This window comes from Phoenix dactylifera, chromosome 8 (assembly GCF_051530095.1).
Source record: "Phoenix dactylifera cultivar Ajwa chromosome 8, Ajwa_hap1_PhDact_Kaust_v1.1, whole genome shotgun sequence".
NCBI classification, from domain to species: Eukaryota; Viridiplantae; Streptophyta; class Magnoliopsida; order Arecales; family Arecaceae; genus Phoenix; species Phoenix dactylifera.
In genome coordinates this window covers 18,310,109-18,329,857 of record NC_143197.1, presented here as the reverse complement: position 1 = coordinate 18,329,857, position 19,749 = coordinate 18,310,109, and the positions used below count along the sequence as shown (strand labels likewise).

Here is a 19,749-nt window from a genome sequence, read left to right as displayed (position 1 = left end):
CCAAGTGCTGATAAATGATGGTCATCTTCAAAAATAGATTTATCGACGCTTTTAAATACCGATGATACCTTTATAGTTTAATTTTTCGAATACTTTTGTAGCATTTTCATATGCTAAGGATAATTATTTTGAATGATTGAATAATGTTGTTTTATTCATCCTGTATAGAACCTGTTTGAAAAATCTGCTATGGTTATTAATATATTATATAACAATGCATCTTGAAATAAGAATTATGAAATTGAAAGTCTAGCTAAATCCATCCGTACGAACAATAATTATTTTAATGATGCTTTTTGGAAACTTCAATAGTATCCCACAAAACTAAATTGAAAATGTGAATTGCAGTCTAAAAGCAAAAGCACAAACACTCCACAAAAGTAATAAACTAAAAGTACTTGTTACAATTTATTACAAATTGTGTACAAAAGATATGAAAAAGAAAAACTAAAGTCCAAAGCAATTCATCCTATGCCTAAGTAGGCGCCACCTGCAAAACAAAAGCAAATCAAGTATTTAGCTATGATTATACATATATATATATATATATATATATGTATATATATATATATATGTATATATATATATATATATATATATATGTGTGTGTATACAAAAATAAATAATAATTTAAAAATACATATTAATTAATTTATTATAAAAGTCGAAGGCTATGCAATATTTGCTCTAATAGCATCTGCAATTCTTCTATAACGTTCATCCGGCCTTATATCTCCCACTTTTACCATCTCAACATGTATCTCCCAAAATTGAGCTCCAGGTGCATTCTTTTCCTCAACTTTATTTGGGTCCTTACAAGAGCTCATAGTGCTACCTCAAGATGAGGTATTTTGGAACTCTTTATTACAACTCTGTTTCCTTCCCACAAATAAAAATTTATATGTAATAATATAAAAATCAGTAAAAAAGCTTGGGTAATCGGTTTTCAAGATAAATCATATAAAGTAAGATCCATTTACCTTAAGGGACGATGTATGATGTAACTTTGTCTTTTTTTAATTATATATAATAGATAAAACAAATGAATTATTGCAAGTTGAAAGATAACACCTGACGACTTGATTTTATTTTTTTTTTACTTTTCAGCCCACTCTAAAGCCTAATTCGAATAAAAACACACATTACAAACAACATGGATACAAGAGTAGAAGTAACTATCAGATACAGAACAATTTATGCGGTGCCAGTGAAAATTGTGTTGTGCCGTGCCATTGCACTCCGATTCCTATTATCAACTGCACTGTGCCGATGCAAAATGTGCCATGTCATTGCATTCCTATTCCCGTCCCTATTAGAAGCTAGTGTGCATCTAGATTGGACAGCTACATATGCATCTAAAATACTAAAATTGATTTATTCAAGTTTTGTTGAACTCTACCAAATTAACAAAACTTGGCACGAACTCTGCTCAAACAACTCATGAATGTTTGGGCTGCAAATTATTTGAATACTTGAGAAGTTACCAAAAGATGTCTGCTATAATATATATGCTGCTATAATATATACGTCTGCTATTAATTGTAACATTTATATGAATTAGAAATACAGATAAGGAATAACAAGTTTTTCAGTGGCAGTTTCAAATAAAACAGAGGCAGGAATTACAAATTTTTGTGGCCTGAGCGATCTCCGAAAGAGCAGATCCATGTGGACCTCAAGGCTCATCACTAGTTGCATCAAGAAACTAAATTTTGTAATGCTGATAAATCAATATAAAGAAAGAAATAAACAGGACAAAATAGAGAGTCCAACACCTACAGGTATGAATGTTAGCAGTCACTTGTATGAATATCAACTTCTTCTCAAATTTCAAGTTCCGCGACAACAATACGATTCATGACCTATGCTACCAACTCGTTCATCAAAACTGAAGATTGAGGAGAAGAGAGTTGGCTGGATATCTAAGAATTAACCAAGTAAAAGTGAAAAGAACAACTGTGTTTTTCTCTTTCTTTGTGCAGTCATTTTCAGGGAACTATAGTGTTGCAATATCAAGAAAAAAAAAAAAAATCTTTCAGCTCTGTTCTCCAAGATGAGGACTAAATATTTTTCTTTTACGTAATCAAACTTTTTGAGGGAGTAAGATAGGATGAAATAAGTACTCGAAGGATGCTCACACGCACAAAAAAAAAAAAAAAAAAAATCTTTCCAATATGCATATTAAAGATGTTTATATTAAACTCGAAAATAAATTCTTCCATCTGAATGATGTTAGATCATTAATTTCGACAAAAAATTATAAACTACCAAAAAAGTTTAAATCAGCAGCATTTTATATATATGCCATTAAAACAATGACGTTGTATTATTAAATTGTTGTAGTGGATGGTATGTAATTGATTTGAGCACAATGAAAATTGACGATGAATTAGCATCTCTCTCTTTTTCAAATTTGTTATATAGTCTATAGATCCCTTTCTCTTTGTTTTAGGTTTCTAAATGAAGGGATAGGGTATAGGAACCCTTAATTTGATCCCCTAAATGATCGGACCACCATCAAAGCCCAAAGATCTAGCATATGAGGGCGCATGTAGGAGTAGGAATTTTGTTTTCTAGATGCCTAGCTACTATGCACCTACTTAGTAGGTGTAAGGTGAGTGTTGCCCCTTTCCATATAGAGAAGTACGGGCTCAGACCTTTATGGGCTAGAGGAGGAGACCAACTTTTGAGCTTCTCCCTATAGTATCCTAAAGCCTTATCTAAGCTTCTTTTTTTTTTTCCTTTTTTTTTTGGTGCTGCTATGGTGGGCGGATTATACCAGACGAGTACGGATACACCCAATAAAATCAAAAAACAAAATACCTTGGAGTGCCAGAGGCAACTCCTCATCTTCAGCCCACAAGGTACTTCCCGAGTGACTGACTATATGAGTAGCCATCCAGTCTGCAACCTCATTAGCTTCATAGAAAACATGCTTGGCCTGGAAGGCCCCTCCATCCCTCATTATTACCTAGATATCTCGAAGCAAAGGGTGGACACAACCATTACCTTTTGGAACCCCCTGGATCCAGCTGATGTTCATGGCCGAGTCTCCCTTTAGGACAATGGAACTGGCCCGTCAAACACAGCGGACGTGATGAAGGCCCGCCCAAGCGGCCCTTATCTCTGCATCCGGAACCGATATGTTAAAGAGTTGACTGCCCCTGCAGCCACGACTCTGATAGACGGGTCCTGAATAATAAAACCTGCATTGCCCCTCGTACCTCTGTCTAAGGCAGACCCATCAAAGTTGATCTTGAGAAAACTCTGGGGTGGAGGCTCCCAAGTGAAAAACACCGTACGAGATACTGCCAAAGCAGAATGAAAACTCTAGATGTCCGGAATTGTCAAGGTCCCTTCGACAGGTATGATGTGATTGGTCTCCACTGCATGCATACGGGCACTCTCCACCACAAGTCTCAGCGATATACTGCGTTCGCCAAGGGTTCGAGCATTCTTAGCCGGCCAAATTTGGTAGGACGTGCAAATCGATCGAGCCGCCTCCTGGCGAAGCAGTGGGGACTTCGAACATCGACGCATGGCCTGTAAAAACTGGTTCCTCCAGCCCCGAACCTCCCGCGGGATCCCTTCCAGTCGCTAGGTCGCCCTAGCCCATGTGCAATGGAACAAGGCATGGTCCACCATCTCGTCCATACTATAATCCCTACATACCGAGGGAATTCTCAGTCCTCGTCCACTAAGTATTGCTCTCGTCGGAAGATGGTCCCGGACCACCTTCCAAAGGAACAGTGCTACCCTCGTGCGGAGTCTTAAGCACCATATCTAAGCGCAGTCTAGCCCAGGCTCGTACTGCCGCCGAAGAATGCGAGAGAGGTCACCCACCCTGACGCTGATCCTGGTAGAGGTGCTCCAAACCCGCACGTCTGGACCCGCGCACCCAGGTAACGGGAGAGATTGAACCCTCTCCGCCAAATGCCCCTCGAAAAGTTGAACCAGCCTAGTCTCATCCCATGTAGCCCCTCTGGGGATAAGTAGATCACAACTACGCAGGCCCTCCGCAACCTCGACACTAGCCATAGTCGGCCAATGCCGCAAGGGAAAGGCATCTACCCACGGGTCCTTAACCACATCAATACTACGCCTATTAGCCATATGGTGTGGACCAAAGTAGTAGGCAGGTACCTCGCAATCTCTCGCCATAGGAAGGAACATCTCCTCCCTCGGGGGACCAAGATGGGCTTTGATGTTGGTGTCGGCGACCACCATGAGAGTGCGATGGAAGCAACGATGCAAGAGAGGGCGAAGGAAGTAATGGTGCAGGCCTTAGGCCCACCGGTGGTGAGCCCTTGGTTGAAGAAGAGGCGATGGGGACGACGTTCACCTCCCAAATGCCCCCTTCTCCTCTCTCTCTCTCTCTCTCTTGACCATGGCTAGGGTTTCTATTGCCTTGGCGTTTTATAGGGGGAGTTGGTGTGTGTGTGTGTGTGGGGGGGGGGGGGTGGACCATAGATTCCGACGACGCTTTTAAGCATCGTCTAGCCCAAGTGTCCCATGAGGGGGCAGTGTGGTTAGGCGTCCGACAATGCTTTTAAGCGTCATCTGGCCCAAGTATCCTGCGAGGGGAGTCGTTAGGTGTCCGACGATGCTTATAAACGTCGTTTTAGGTAGTGGTTAACGAGTTTAGGAGAAAAAGTAGTGTTAAGTGAGGGGTTTAGTGAGTAGGAAGCATCGTCTGCTCCTTTTTCTCTTTGGCCTCCAACGACGTTTAGAAGTGTCATCTTACAATTTGCTTTTGACGATGTTATTTAGCATCATCTTAGTTTTATTCCATCTAAGATGCTACTTAGAAGCGTCGGCAAATTTTGGCGTGGAACGAAAATTATTGACGCTTGTACCTTGCGTCGACATGTATCTGTCGGCATTACTCCCTTTTCTTGGAGTGATATCACCAGCCATGTAGTGTGTATTAGTGAATATGATATTTTGAAAATTATGTATTAATTTGCTTGGAAGTGTATATTGGATTACTAGATGAGTAATTTGCTAAGTATGTATCATTTGACCGTATATTTTGTATAGGTAAACACCATATTTTAAAAATTGTATATCGATTTACCTAGATGTGTGTATTGACTTGCTAAATAACTAATTTGCTTAGTGTGTATTACTTGGCCATGTAGTATGTATTTCAATTTCTTTCTGTTTTGGATTTTCTTTTTCATCACGGAACTGATGACTTCGTTAGTAGAGGGAATCTATGGCTTTTGAGTTTCTTCTTCAAGATGCATACTAAAGAAAACATGGCAAAATAGAAAGTCCATCCTATATTTTTTCCTCTGGTGCCCGCCCCATATGATTTTTGTTCTAGCATTTGGGCGTGCAATTTTCTATAACAAGGAATGATAATTTTCTCTTTCTTTCTCAAAATTATAGTATTGTCCTTATCATTTTATTGATTAAACTCTTTAATCATTTGGTTACATTTAGGCTACTGCACCAACACGAACTCAAGGAGCTAGTGTGGTTAGGTATCTCATCCTATTATTTTTTATTCCCATTATATGAACTCTTGTGATTATTATTTTTCTATCTTTTTCAATATTTTCTAAAATTGGTGTTGATGCAAGCACAACTATTATGAGGTATTGCAAACTTTGCTGCTCTTTGGAAGCAATGTATTAATGTTGCAGATTTTTTTATTTTGTTTTATCATAAATCTGCTACTTCTAATTTCTGGAGTGAAATTAATTTGCATTTATGATCATGATTTAAAGGTAGCTACTCACCAGTGTTAGACTACTTGAGCGATAGAACAACACCATACTTTGTTAGACTGTCGGTTGCTAGCTTGTCTCAAGTGCTTCTTCGAAGAACGGTATTTACAAAAGGAGGCAGCAAATGCAGTAGACATTATTTCTCTTTCGAGGGTAAGCCTAATATTTGTTTGTTTCTCATTTTTAAGTTATGAAGAAGTGCATTTTTCTAGCATATAAATTTCATTAGAGTTCGTTGGTGTTTGAATATTGCAATACAGTATTGTTTATAAACATGCCAACTTGCAAGGGGTGTGCCACTAGGGCTCCTTGCAAGAATGCTCATAATATACTACTCTTATCTGTGCAAAGTTTTTGCTTGATTCAGGTGTCTTTGTACTGATAGTTCCTTTTCATTACTTCTTCATAAAACATGCATTCCTTTTAGTTTTAGACTTTTAGAAATTATTTGCTTCTTTCTTAAACTTGTATTACAAGTGGATGCTTTCATCAAACTTATATTTCAGATTTATCTACCAAAAATTCTTATATTTCAAATTATGTTTTTATTTCTAGTTTTTCCTTTTCATTTCTATTTAGGTAATTCTTTTTTTTTATTTTCATGTATTTAATTTAATACTTTTGTTTTCTATTTCCAATAATTGGATTTAAGAATTATTTTAATTTGTCTACCAGTAATACTTTTAATTTGTCTATTAATTGGATGACTATTTTGATGTTTCCTATTTTCTCATTATATATAATACTAATAGTTTGGAATTGCTTTTTATTTTGCATTTTATGTCTTTTATGTTACTCTAAGATTTTATATTTACTATTATGCATTCAATTCCTTTACTTATTATCTTCAACTTATTTGTAATTAAAATATCAAGGACTTTTGATTATTTTCTTAATTTATTTATTAGTTTTTCTTAAAAGGGAAACTGATTTCCTGATTAATGGGGGGGAGTTGATGACAATGATATATTTGTAACAACCCAGGATCTCACCCAAAATGGCTAGCCGAAAGTTATTATTTAGGTTCCTTGATCCTGTATAAGTACCCAAGATCTACCCAGTGAATAACCGATATGGGACTAAACACACGAACGCACGGATCATCACATACTCCCCCCGTTCAAGCCATGACGTCCTTGTCAGACTAAGGGTTCATATCTATTCAAATCTAATCACAAACACCACGATTGGTCCATGGTCAGCCCCAATGGATCTGTGCTGCAGTGTCCCCTAGTCTACATAGGTTATGGGTTGGGTCCGCTCTGATATCATTTGTGACAACCCAGGACCTTACCCAAAATAGCTAGCCGAAAGGTATTATTTGGTTTCCTTGATCCTGTATAAGTACCCAAGATCTACCCAGCAAATAACCGATGTGGGACTAAACACATGCCCGCATGGGTCTTTACATACTCCCCCCGTTCAAGCCCTGACGTTATCGTCAGGCTAAGGGTTCAAATCCATTCAAATCTAATCACAAGCACCACGATCAGTTCATGGTTAGCCTAATAAATCCGTACTGCAGTGTCTCCTAGTCCACATAGGTTATGGGTTGGGTCCGCTCTGATACCACTTAAATTGTTACGCCCCCGGCCCAAAATCGCGAGCCGGAGGTCGCGCCAACCGCTGCACACCCGCAGGAAACTCTTCCCACGAGCATGCAAGGCATCTTAACCAAACATCTCAATTATATAAATCTAAAAATAATTTAACTGAATAAATGAAATCTTATTCCATCGACTAACTCAAGTCATAAGGTCTCACAGTTCTAAATACGCAGCGGAACAATAATTTACTAACATGCAGAAATCTAGTTCTTAAAATAACAAAACCTTGCAATGTCCAGCAAACATAATAAATATCCAAAATAACATACTTGCTTTGCCGTTGCTTGGAACTTGACATGGCATTATGAGGTCTCCGTACCTGACCTAAAGAGATGGGTTATTAGGAGTTTAGCTCATCAGATCTTTTGTTGGTTGGATTTTTCAGATAGTTGGCACCTAGGTGATCAGGCTTGGTGTGTTTTTTTTTTCCATCTGAGCCTAGTTTGTGCTAGGTCTTTTTGTCAACTCTTGGCCAGTAAAATGGAGGTCCCAATTACTTCTAAGCTTTCTTTGCAAGAGTAGGAAATTTATGTTTCTGAGTTTGCTCCCTAGAATCGTAGAGTCTGGCTTATAGGTTGGTGGCTTTTGGGAGACCTGTTTGACCTGTGGCGCTTGAGTGTTGCGTCGTTGGCAGGCTTTATGAGATGCATCCAACATTTGTTGCCCATGATCGGTGGTCTTTAGGAGGCACATCCAGTCTGCGTGAATTATGATCGGGAGTCATTATAAGACTCATTTAATAAGTCACTTTGGAGATTTCTTGATCGATGGTCTTCGAGCGACACTTTCGACCTGTAGCACTTTTTGCAATATTCGAAGGACTGAAACAAGCTTTATTGATTATTAATAATTAAGATGCACAAAATTCAAGGTTACAACTCTTATTGATAATATAACCTAAGATTGTCTAAGTTCAATGCCCGAGATACCGGTATCCCATCAAGCCGTTAAAGTCGGTAGGTGCCAGGTCGAACGATTCCAGTCACTTGGTATTGCCCTTTTTTGTTAGGCACGCGCTTCACATGCTCTCCCTGTGTAGTCGCCCCGGCTTTCCTAAGTATAAGATCTCCTAGTTGGAATAGCTTTTTCTTGATGTTGAAGTTATAGTATCATGCTACTCACTATTGGTAGGGCGCCATTTTGACCCAAGCTTATTGCCTAGCTTCCTCTAGTAGTCAAGGTTGGCATGGAGATTGTCGACATTCACCTGCTCATCATGCATCTCCACTCGGTGGGATAGTAGGCTGATCTGCATAAGTATGACTGCCTTAGGGCCCAAGGCAAGGCTGAAGGGAGTCTCTATGGTTGAAATCTGATGAGTGATTTGGTACACACAAAGAATACTGGGTAGCTCATCCACCAAAAGGCCTTTAGCTTGGTCTAGTCTAGTCTTCAAACTCTACAAAATAATTTGGTTTTCCTAGTGGCCTGTGGATAGCTGTCCGAGGTGAGCTGATAGTTGATGTTGAGCTCGGTCCAAAACTTCTTGAATCGAATATTGTCAAACTCAACCATTGTCAGTAATCAGAACTTGAGGTATTCCAAATTAGCATATGATGGACTTCCAAATGAAACTTTAGGCATCCACCTCGGTGATCCGAGCTAGAGATATCATATCTCAGGTCACTGCTGGACATTAGCATGTCTCTGGCATTGATCGCATTTCCTCATAACTGAGTTGCATCCTTTTGCAATGTCAATAAGTACTATCTGTGATAACCGCCCCACTCCCAAGAGAAACGGAGGGGGGGGGGGGGGGGCAATACACCATCGTGCAGGCGTTCGTAACGCCTGATGATGGGCGGTTACAACCATCCGCCTTCCCCAGTGATCGAGGCTACAAGAAGCCCCGATCGGCTACCATTTCACCACCAGTTCATCCTCCTCCTCCACTGTTTGTCTCCCTCTCTCACAACCCTCTCCGGTTGGCAGGACCTGGTGTTGAAACCGCGCCGCCGGAGCAGAAGGCCGCATCGCCGGAGTAGGAGGCGGACGACCACTTTCAGATCAGGTAAGCTCTAATTCTTGTTCTCTACAAATTATGCTTTGTAGAGTAGATTTAGAACAAAATAAAAATTAAAACGGGAAGGGAAGAAGAGGGAAGAAAGAGAGATGAAGAAGGGGAGGCAGACCGCGGCTACCGAGACTGCCATAGGCGCAGCTGGTGCCGCCGGCCTCAAGCCGGCCCTCTCCCGAGCCGATCCCTCTTCACGGGAGAAGGAAGGGGGAGCAGATATATAAAAAAAAAAGAAAAAAAAAGAAAGAGACTTACCAGTGGGTGATCCGCAGCCGTAACCGCGGGCGCCGGCCTCGGCCACGAGCCGCGGGTTGTCGGCCGTGGGACGCGGGTCGCCGGTAGCGGGACGCAGACACGGCCGCGGGCCGCCGAAGCGGCCTTGGGCATGGCCACGGGCACGACCGCAGGCACGGCCGCGGGCGCGACCGTGGGCACCGCAAGCCGGCCGCCGGGCGCCGTCGGCCGTTGCCGTTTCTCCCGAGCTCGCCCTTCTCCCTCCATGGGAGAAGAAATGGGAAGAAAGGGGGAAGGTGAAATCGGGAGAAGAGAAGAGGAGGAGAAGAAAAAGAAAGAAAAAAAAAATGGGAGAAGAAGCTTCGGGAAGGAAGAAGGAAGAAAAGAAAAAAAGAAGAAAAGAAGAAAAAGAAAAGAAAAAGAAAAGAAAAGGAAAGAAAAGAAAAAAAAAATAGAGAGACCCTTAACGGGTCCGACCTAACGGGTCTGATCCGAGTACGGGTCCGAACCTATTAGGCCCAAACAAAAGAAAAGAAAAATGGGTTTAGCCAAATTTGACCAAATCGAGGCCAAGGGCTCTAAATTAAATAAATTGGACTTGAGATCCAAGCAAGTAAATTCATGTTATGATAAATTAGAAAATTATGAAATAAATAGAGAATAATGTGACCCCTATGTGATTTATTTAGGTGATTAAGGATTTGTCACCCGGACGTAAGAAATTGGAAAGCATATTGCAGTAAGTAACCTTGGCACTGATCTTAAAGTTTTTAAATTATTATTTATTCATTATTATGAAAATGTATTGTTTATGATATATTTTCCTCAAAATTAGGATCAAGTATATGATTGCATGTGATACATGAATTTGATTAAAGAGCATCCTTCATGAATATTTGATGATGTATGAGTTATGAAATTATGATTATGTTAGACTGCATGAAAAATGATATTTGAGGCATGTTTATGCATTTTAAATTATATAATGCCATTTATCATTTTCAAACCTATTTATGATGATTATGATTTATGAAAGAAAAAGAATATGATTTATGAACTCTCAGATAGCTATGACCACCTCTAGAAATAGAGGCCAGTCGACACCCTGGATCTAGCATCCAAAGAATAACAGGCTCTCTGCCAACGGGTTAAAGTTGGTAACGAATAACAGAATTAGTCGACTAAGATTAACAGGCCCTGTCACGGGATTATAGTGACCATAGCAGCACATCCGTCTGAGAGTATGTTTTATAAAGTATGGATAAATGGCAATATTTTTATATGACTTGCATTATCATGATTATGAACTTTTATGGATAGAACATGCATTGCTTTATGACCTGATTTGTGTATATCATCTATAAAATGTTTTATTTTACATTAACTGTTGGCTTTTTAATCACTGCATTGCATAATTGTACTTGATCCAATAAGATAGTACCTGGTTACTTACTGAGCTGTGTAGCTCATACCTTTTTATCTACTTTTTTCCTACAGATGATAAAGACCACTAGGAGCAGGGAGCTTGATGTTATTCAGGGTTGGGGTAATTGAAAATGTTATGTAATAATCAGATTTTAGAAGCTCTGTACTGTTCCAACTTCATGACTAATGTTATGACATTAGTAAAAGAAACTATTTATTTTTATTATGAAATTTTATGTGGCTTCGTGTTATTGTGTGCATAAGATAGCAATAGCACGGCCGTGTCATGATCCGGATTTGGGGCGTGACATTTAGTGGTATCAGAGCAATAGGTTTAATAAAGGGTAAAAAAAAAAAAAGAGTTTTAGTAAGGGAAATGGGTAGTTAAGTCCCGTTAAATTAAATTCGGCATATTCAAAATAAAGAAAATTAGTTAATTGAATTATGCTAATATTTTTTTATAGGTGAAAATGAGGAACAGAGAGAATGAAGTCTTGGCAAATATTGCAGCTCGGAGGAGAGGAGCAAGAGGGAGAGGAGTTGCCAGGCAGCCAGCCGAGCAAACTCCTAACCCAGCTGCCACCCAGGCCGATTTTGCAGGAGCAAGTCAGGTGATGACTCAGCTCCTTCAGATGCAGCAGCAAATGCAGCAACAGATGCAGCAGCAGATGCAACAGCAGATGCAGATGCAGCAGCAGGTGCAGCAGCAGATGCAGATGCAGATGCAGCAGCAGGTGCAGGCCACTGTCCGACCTGCATAGTCCATTGAGTCCTACTATGAGCGATTCCGTAGGTTCAACCCACCTATGTTTGACGGTGGAGCTGACCCTCTGGTTGCTGAGACCTGGATTCGGGAGGTAGAGAAGATGTTCAAAGCCTTGCAATATCCCGAAGAAGTAAAGGTCAGATTGGCTATTCCTATGCTGAAGGGGAATGCAGAGTTCTGGTGGACGGCTATTGAAGCTGCACTCGAGGGTGAGGATGAGCTACCGACATGGGAGGAATTCAAGAAGATGTTTTATGACCAGTATTTTCCTGAGTCAGTAAGAATATCTAAAGAAAATGAATTTTTATCGTTGAGGCAGACAGATGATATGACTGTGCTAGAATATGCCAACAAATTTACTAAGCTGGGTCGGTTCTGCCCTCAGATGATAGAGATTGAGAGAAGCAAGGCTAATAGATTTGAGCAAGGCTTGAGGGACGAAATTCGATCCCAGTTGTCAGTTCTGATTTTTACCAGCTACGGAGAGGCTCTGGAGAGAGCACTGAAGGTAGAAGCAGATCTGAAGAAATCAGGGAAGGAAAGAGGTGAGCAGAAAAGGGCCGAGACGTCAAGGAATCTAATGAACCGATCAAGAAACTTTGAAGGCCCTCCTAACAAGAAGAAGAAATTTAAGGCTTGCTATTACTGTGACAAAATGCATTCTGGTCCTTGCTTGAAGAGGATGGGAGCCTGTTTTATATGTGGGCAGCCAGGACACATAGCCAGAGATTGCCCGAACAAAAAGAAAGTTGAATCTGGACCTTCTAGACCAACTGATCAGATGCAGAGAGGAGCTGCACGGGTGTACGCACTGACACAACAGGATACTAGTGCCAGTGACAGAGTTGTGGCAGGTATGATTCCCATCGACTCTGTTGATGCTTCAGTACTATTTGATTCTGGCGCTACACATTCCTTTATATCCTCCAAGTTCTCTGCATCCTTGCATCTTATGCCTGATAAGTTAGATGAGCCTTTACTTGTTGCTACCCCTCTCAAGAAGACAGTAGTGGTGGATTCTGTTCATAAAAACTGCATAATTCAGATAGAGGACAGAAAATTTTTGGCTGACTTAGTACTGTTAGACATGTATGATTTTGATGTCATCCTTGGTATGAATTGGCTGTCTGAATATCATGCTCACATTGATTGCTTTGGCAAGAGGGTAGTGTTTCAGATACCTGATGAACAGGAAATCTTCTATCAGGGTGATGCACCCACTAAGAATCCCTCTTTGCACATTATCTCTGCAATGAATGCAAGGAAGGCCCTCAGAAAGGGGTGTCAGGCCTACCTAGCTTGTGTGGTAGACACTACAAAAGAAACAAGGATAGAGGATATCCCTATTGTGAGAGAGTATCCAGAAGTATTCCCTGATGATTTACCTGGATTACCTCCTGATCGGGAGATTGATTTTCGGATCGATCTCTTACCGGGTGTTGGGCCTATCTCGAAGGCTCCTTATCGGATGGCCCCGGCAGAGCTGAGAGAGTTGAAGGTTCAGCTACAGGAACTTCTAGAGAAGAAATTCATCCGCCCGAGTGTTTCACCATGGGGAGCTCCTGTACTATTTGTCAAGAAGAAGGATGGAAGTATGCGGCTGTGTATTGATTACCGGGAGTTGAACAAGGTGACAGTGAAGAACAAATACCCTCTGCCCTGGATTGATGATTTATTTGATCAGCTACAAGGTGCCCAAGTCTTCTCCAAGATAGATCTGCGATCTGGGTATCATCAATTGAAAATCCTAGCAGATGATGTGTCGAAGACTGCATTTCGAACCAGGTATGGGCACTATGAATTTTTAGTTATGCCATTTGGACTAACCAATGCGCCAGCTGCTTTTATGGATCTGATGAACAGGATCTTTAAGCAGTATTTGGATCAGTTTGTTATTGTTTTCATTGATGATATACTGATCTATTCTAAGAGCAAAGAAGAACATGAAGATCACTTGAGAGTGGTATTACAGATTCTTCAGGAGAATAGATTATATGCCAAACTGAGCAAATGTGATTTCTGGCTGGATAGTATTGCATTTCTTGGTCATGTAATCTCTAAAGAAGGGGTGTCAGTGGACCCAAAGAAAATAGAAGCAGTGGTGGATTGGCCTCATCCTACAAATGTCACTGAAATCAGAAGTTTCTTGGGTTTGGCTGGTTATTATAGAAGATTTGTGGAAGGATTCTCTCGGATCGCTACTCCTTTGACTCGTCTGACCCAGAAACGAGCAAAGTTTGTATGGAGTGAAGATTGTGAGCAAAGTTTTCAAGAGCTAAAGCAAAGGCTGGTATCTGCTCCTATTCTTACTTTGCCAACCAGTACTGGGGGTTTCATCATCTATAGTGATGCCTCCAAGAAAGGATTGGGCTGTGTACTAATGCAGAATGATAAAGTAGTAGCCTATGCCTCTAGACAGCTGAAGCCATATGAGCAGAACTATCCGACACATGATTTGGAGTTGGCAGCAGTGGTTTTTGCTCTGAAGATTTGGCGACATTATCTATATGGTGAGCCTTGTGAGGTTTTTACTGATCATAAAAGCCTAAAGTATATATTTACTCAGAAGGAATTAAACATGAGGCAAAGAAGATGGCTTGAGCTACTAAAAGATTATGATCTAAGCATCAAATATCATCCAGGAAAGGCTAATGTTGTGGCAGATGCTCTCAGTAGGAAGTCAGCAGTGGGCTCCATATCTTTGCTTACCACTCAGAAGCAGATTTTGAAAGATTTTGATATGATGCAGATCGAGGTGATTACCAAGGGTGCTGGAAGTATGTTGGCTAGTTTATTGGTGCAACCTACCTTGATAGAAAGAATAAAAGCTGCTCAACAGACAGATGCACATTTATGTCAGCTTAGAAATGATGTGGAGAGAGGGTTACGACCCGAACTCCGAATCCACCCGGATGGTACTCTGCGTTTTGGCAGTAGATTATGTGTGCCCAGGGATGCTGATCTAAAAAGAGAGATTCTGGAGGAAGCTCATCAGTCTCGTTTCTCTATTCATCCCGGCAGCACTAAAATGTATAGAGATTTACGGGAACATTTCTGGTGGAACGACATGAAGAGAGAGATAGCAGGATTTGTAGCTCGGTGCTTGGTATGTCAGCAAGTAAAAGCTGAGCATCAGAGACCGGCTGGTTTACTAGAACCACTAGAGATTCCAGAGTGGAAATGGGAGCACATTACTATGGACTTTGTTACTGGGCTTCCAAGGACAGTAAGGAGGAATGATGCAGTGTGGGTGATTGTTGATCGCCTCACGAAGTCAGCTCACTTTTTACCCTTTAGGGTTGGCACTTCACTTGACAGGCTGGCTCGGAGGTATATTGATGATATTGTGCGCTTACATGGGGTACCAGTAAGCATTGTATCTGATCGAGACCCCGCTTTGTATCTGGATTTTGGAGAAGCTTCCAGACTGCTATGGGCACTGATCTGAGACTCAGCACTGCTTATCACCCTCAGACTGATGGTCAGTCAGAGAGGACGATCCAGACCCTGGAGGATATGCTGCGGACTAGTACTGTTGATCTGGGAGGTTGCTGGGATGATCATATGTCACTAGTGGAGTTTGCTTACAATAATAGTTATCATTCTAGCATCCAGATGGCACCTTATGAAGCCTTGTATGGAAGAAAATGTCGGTCTCCTTTACATTGGGATGATGTTGGAGAGAAGAAGTTGTTGGGCCCTGAATTAGTTCAGAGTGCTAGGGAGAAGATTCTACTGATCAGGAAAAGGCTCAAGGCAGCTCAAGATAGACAGAAAAGCTGGGCAGATAAGAAAAGAAGAGAAGTAAAATTTCAGGAGGGGGACTTTGTATTCTTAAAAGTTTCACCCTCGAAAGGTGTTACAAGATTTGGAAGACATAGTAAATTGAATCCTCGCTACATTGGACCCTTTGAGATTCTTTCCAGAGTAGGGGAGGTTGCTTACAGACTGGCTTTGCCACCAGAGTTATCCAGTGTGCATAATGTCTTTCACGTTTCTCTTCTACGGAGATATATTCCTGATCCCAGCCATATAGTACAGCACGAGCCCCTGCAGATTGATAGAGACCTGATTTATGAAGAGTATCCTTTACGCATCATTGATCATAAGGAGCAGGTCCTGAGGCGACGTATCATCCCCTATGTGAAAGTTCAGTGGAGCAACCATTCGGAGAGAGAGGCCACATGGGAACTTGAGGAGGATATGTGAGTAAGACATCCGCAACTTTTTGAGAATACAGGTATGTAAATTTCGAGGACGAAATTCTAATAAGGAGGGGAGAATGTGATAACCGCCCCACTCCCAAGAGAAACGGAGGGGGGGGGGCAATACACCATCGTGCAGGCGTTCGTAACGCCTGATGGTGGGCGGTTACAACCGTCCGCCTTCCCCAGTGATCGAGGCTACAAGAAGCCCCGATCGGCTACCATTTCACCACCAGTTCATCCTCCTCCTCCACTGTTTGTCTCCCTCTCTCACAACCCTCTCCGGTTGGCAGGACCTGGTGTTGAAACCGCGCCGCCGGAGCAGAAGGCCGCATCGCCGGAGTAGGAGGCGGACGACCACTTTCAGATCAGGTAAGCTCTAATTCTTGTTCTCTACAAATTATGCTTTGTAGAGTAGATTTAGAACAAAATAAAAATTAAAACGGGAAGGGAAGAAGAGGGAAGAAAGAGAGATGAAGAAGGGGAGGCAGACCGCGGCTACCGAGACTGCCATAGGCGCAGCTGGTGCCGCCGGCCTCAAGCCGGCCCTCTCCCGAGCCGATCCCCCTTCACGGGAGAAGGAAGGGGGAGCAGATATAAAAAAAAAAAAGAAAAAAAAAGAAAGAGACTTACCAGTGGGTGATCCGCAGCCGTAACCGCGGGCGCCGGCCTCGGCCACGGGCCGCGGGTTGTCGGCCGTGGGACGCGGGTCGCCGGCAGCGGGACGCAGACACGGCCGCAGGCCGCCGAAGCGGCCTTGGGCATGGCCACGGGCACGACCGCAGGCACGGCCGCGGGCGCGACCGTGGGCACCGCAAGCCGGCCGCCGGGCGCCGTCGGCCGTTGCCGTTTCTCCCGAGCTCGCCCTTCTCCCTCCATGGGAGAAGAAATGGGAAGAAAGGGGGAAGGAGAAATCGGGAGAAGAGAAGAGGAGGAGAAGAAAAAGAAAGAAAAAAAAAAATGGGAGAAGAAGCTTCGGGAAGAAAGAAGGAAGAAAAGAAAAAAAGAAGAAAAGAAGAAAAAGAAAAGAAAAAGAAAAGAAAAGAAAAGAAAAGAAAAAAAAAATAGAGAGACCCTTAACGGGTCCGACCTAACGGGTCTGATCCGAGTACGGGTCCGAACCTGTTAGGCCCAAATAAAAGAAAAGAAAAATGGGTTTAGCCAAATTTGACCAAATCGAGGCCAAGGGCTCTAAATTAAATAAATTGGACTTGAGATCCAAGCAAGTAAATTCATGTTATGATAAATTAGAAAATTATGAAATAAATAGAGAATAATGTGACCCCTATGTGATTTATTTAGGTGATTAAGGATTTGTCACCCAGACGTAAGAAATTGGAAAGCATATTGCAGTAAGTAACCTTGGCACTGATCTTAAAGTTTTTAAATTACTATTTATTCATTATTATGAAAATGTATTGTTTACGATATATTTTCCTCAAAATTAGGATCAAGTATATGATTGCATGTGATACATGAATTTGATTAAAGAGCATCCTTCATGAATATTTGATGATGTATGAGTTATGAAATTATGATTATGTTAGACTGCATGAAAAATGATATTTGAGGCATGTTTATGCATTTTAAATTATATAATGCCATTTATCATTTTCAAACCTATTTATGATGATTATGATTTATGAAAGAAAAAGAATATGATTTATGAACTCTCAGATAGCTATGACCACCTCTAGAAATAGAGGCCAGTCGACACCCTGGATCTAGCATCCAAAGAATAACAGGCCCTCTGCCAACGGGTTAAAGTTGGTAACGAATAACAGAATTAGTCGACTAAGATTAACAGGCCCTGTCACGGGATTATAGTGACCATAGCAGCACATCCGTCTGAGAGTATGTTTTATAAAGTATGGATAAATGGCAATATTTTTATATGACTTGCATTATCATGATTATGAACTTTTATGGATAGAACATGCATTGCTTTATGACCTGATTTGTGTATATCATCTATAAAATGTTTTATTTTACATTAACTGTTGGCTTTTTAATCACTGCATTGGCATAATTGTACTTGATCCAATAAGATAGTACCTGGTTACTTACTGAGCTGTGTAGCTCATACCTTTTTATCTACTTTTTTCCTACAGATGATAAAGACCACTAGGAGCAGGGAGCTTGATGTTATTCAGGGTTGGGGTAATTGAAAATGTTATGTAATAATCAGATTTTAGAAGCTCTGTACTGTTCCAACTTCATGACTAATGTTATGACATTAGTAAAAGAAACTATTTATTTTTATTATGAAATTTTATGTGGCTTCGTGTTATTGTGTGCATAAGATAGCAATAGCACGGCCGTGTCATGATCCGGATTTGGGGCGTGACAGTATCCTTGCCTCAGCACCTTCTAGGCGAAGATTCTGCCCTCCAAATGGTTTCCACAAATATCCTCATGAATTTTTCGAAGGGCCTATTTAGCTTCGATTGGTTGGAAGCACCTGAGATAGGGCAAAGTGAATGATCTTTTGTATAGTCAATCATCAATCAGAGCATAGCATGCAACTCGGTATTTGATCCTTTGGGCCTCCTTCTTATCTTCAGGTAGTCTCCCTTCTCCAAGATAGTGGATGATAGGATCTACCAGCTTGGCTCATCTTTTGCTTAAAGCACCTGATTAGAATTTTCATCAATGCTGCACTTCCATTATCAACCAAAATTCTTGTATCATAATTTGCCATGGTGAGGGAGATGGAAACAACATCATCATGGGGGGTCTATACTCTCTTTAGATCAGCATCCGAGAAGGAAATAGTCTCCTCGATCCTCGGCCTCTTTAGGGCTGCATGTCCTGCTTAAGCAGCTTGAACATAAGTTCTTCGATTTAATAAGTTTAGCTCTCTAGCTGTAGGTCAACTGGAGATGGTGTTGATTACCCTTGTAGTAAGTCGGTTGTCTTTTCACCTTTCAAGAGGCCGCCTTTTCCGACCAACATTTTTCATCTGCACTAGTTCTTCACATATCGTCAGATGAAGGCTTCAATTCGTCCCTCAACTGTATGCATTTCTCGATATTGTATCCATGATTCTTGTAAAACTGGCAGTATTTCCTTGGGATCCTGCTCCAAGCAGAAGCTTTCATCTTCTTGGGCCATTGTAAATAGTCTCGGTCCTCTATTTCCATCAAAGTTTGCGCCCCCAAGGTATTGAGAGGAGTGTACCTCTCAAACATCCTAGATGGGCTCCTCAGGTGTTTGGAGTCCCCATCTTCATGCCTTGTCTTTCTCATTAGCACCTCTTTTTCTTCTCGGGTTATCGTCTTGCTGTTCTTGCATTTAGCAGCCTCTCTTCGAGTTACCATGGCCTCTTCAGCTTTGATATATTTGTCTGTTAGAGATAACAATATGGCCAAATCCTTAAGGGATTTCTTCTCCAATCATAAATAGAAATGAGAGGGCCTCAGCCCATTCTTCATTGCGATCATGGCGACCTTCTGGTCCAAGTCACAGATCTCTAGCATCTTGTTACTAAAGTGAGTGATGTAGCTTCTGAGGGTCTCATCTTGCCCTTGGTTCACGGCAAACAAGCTTGTCATATCCTTCTTTTGGCTCCGGTTGCTAACAAAGTGAGCCTTGAACTAGTGACTTAGATGATCAAAAGAATGGATGGACCTAGGGCAGACTACCATGGGCAAAATGCTCTCCTCAACATAGTTGGTAAAGCTCGGCATAAGACTTCATCGGTCGCTTCTTGTAGTATCATGAGAATCTTGAAGCTGTCAAGGTGATCCATCAGATCTAA

The 19,749-nt window shown here is 41.4% G+C and overlaps 1 long non-coding RNA gene across 1 annotated transcript; it reads right to left on the bottom strand.

Annotated features, from left to right (window-relative positions):
- Positions 1–5,891: 5,891 nt before the first annotated feature.
- On the bottom strand, positions 5,892–18,104 carry LOC149753001 (uncharacterized). The gene is made up of 2 exons (XR_016396181.1): positions 16,623–18,104; positions 5,892–16,382 (listed from the first exon to the last, which is right to left on the bottom strand). It is a non-coding gene; the product is annotated as an uncharacterized LOC149753001 (long non-coding RNA).
- Positions 18,105–19,749: the final 1,645 nt, after the last annotated feature.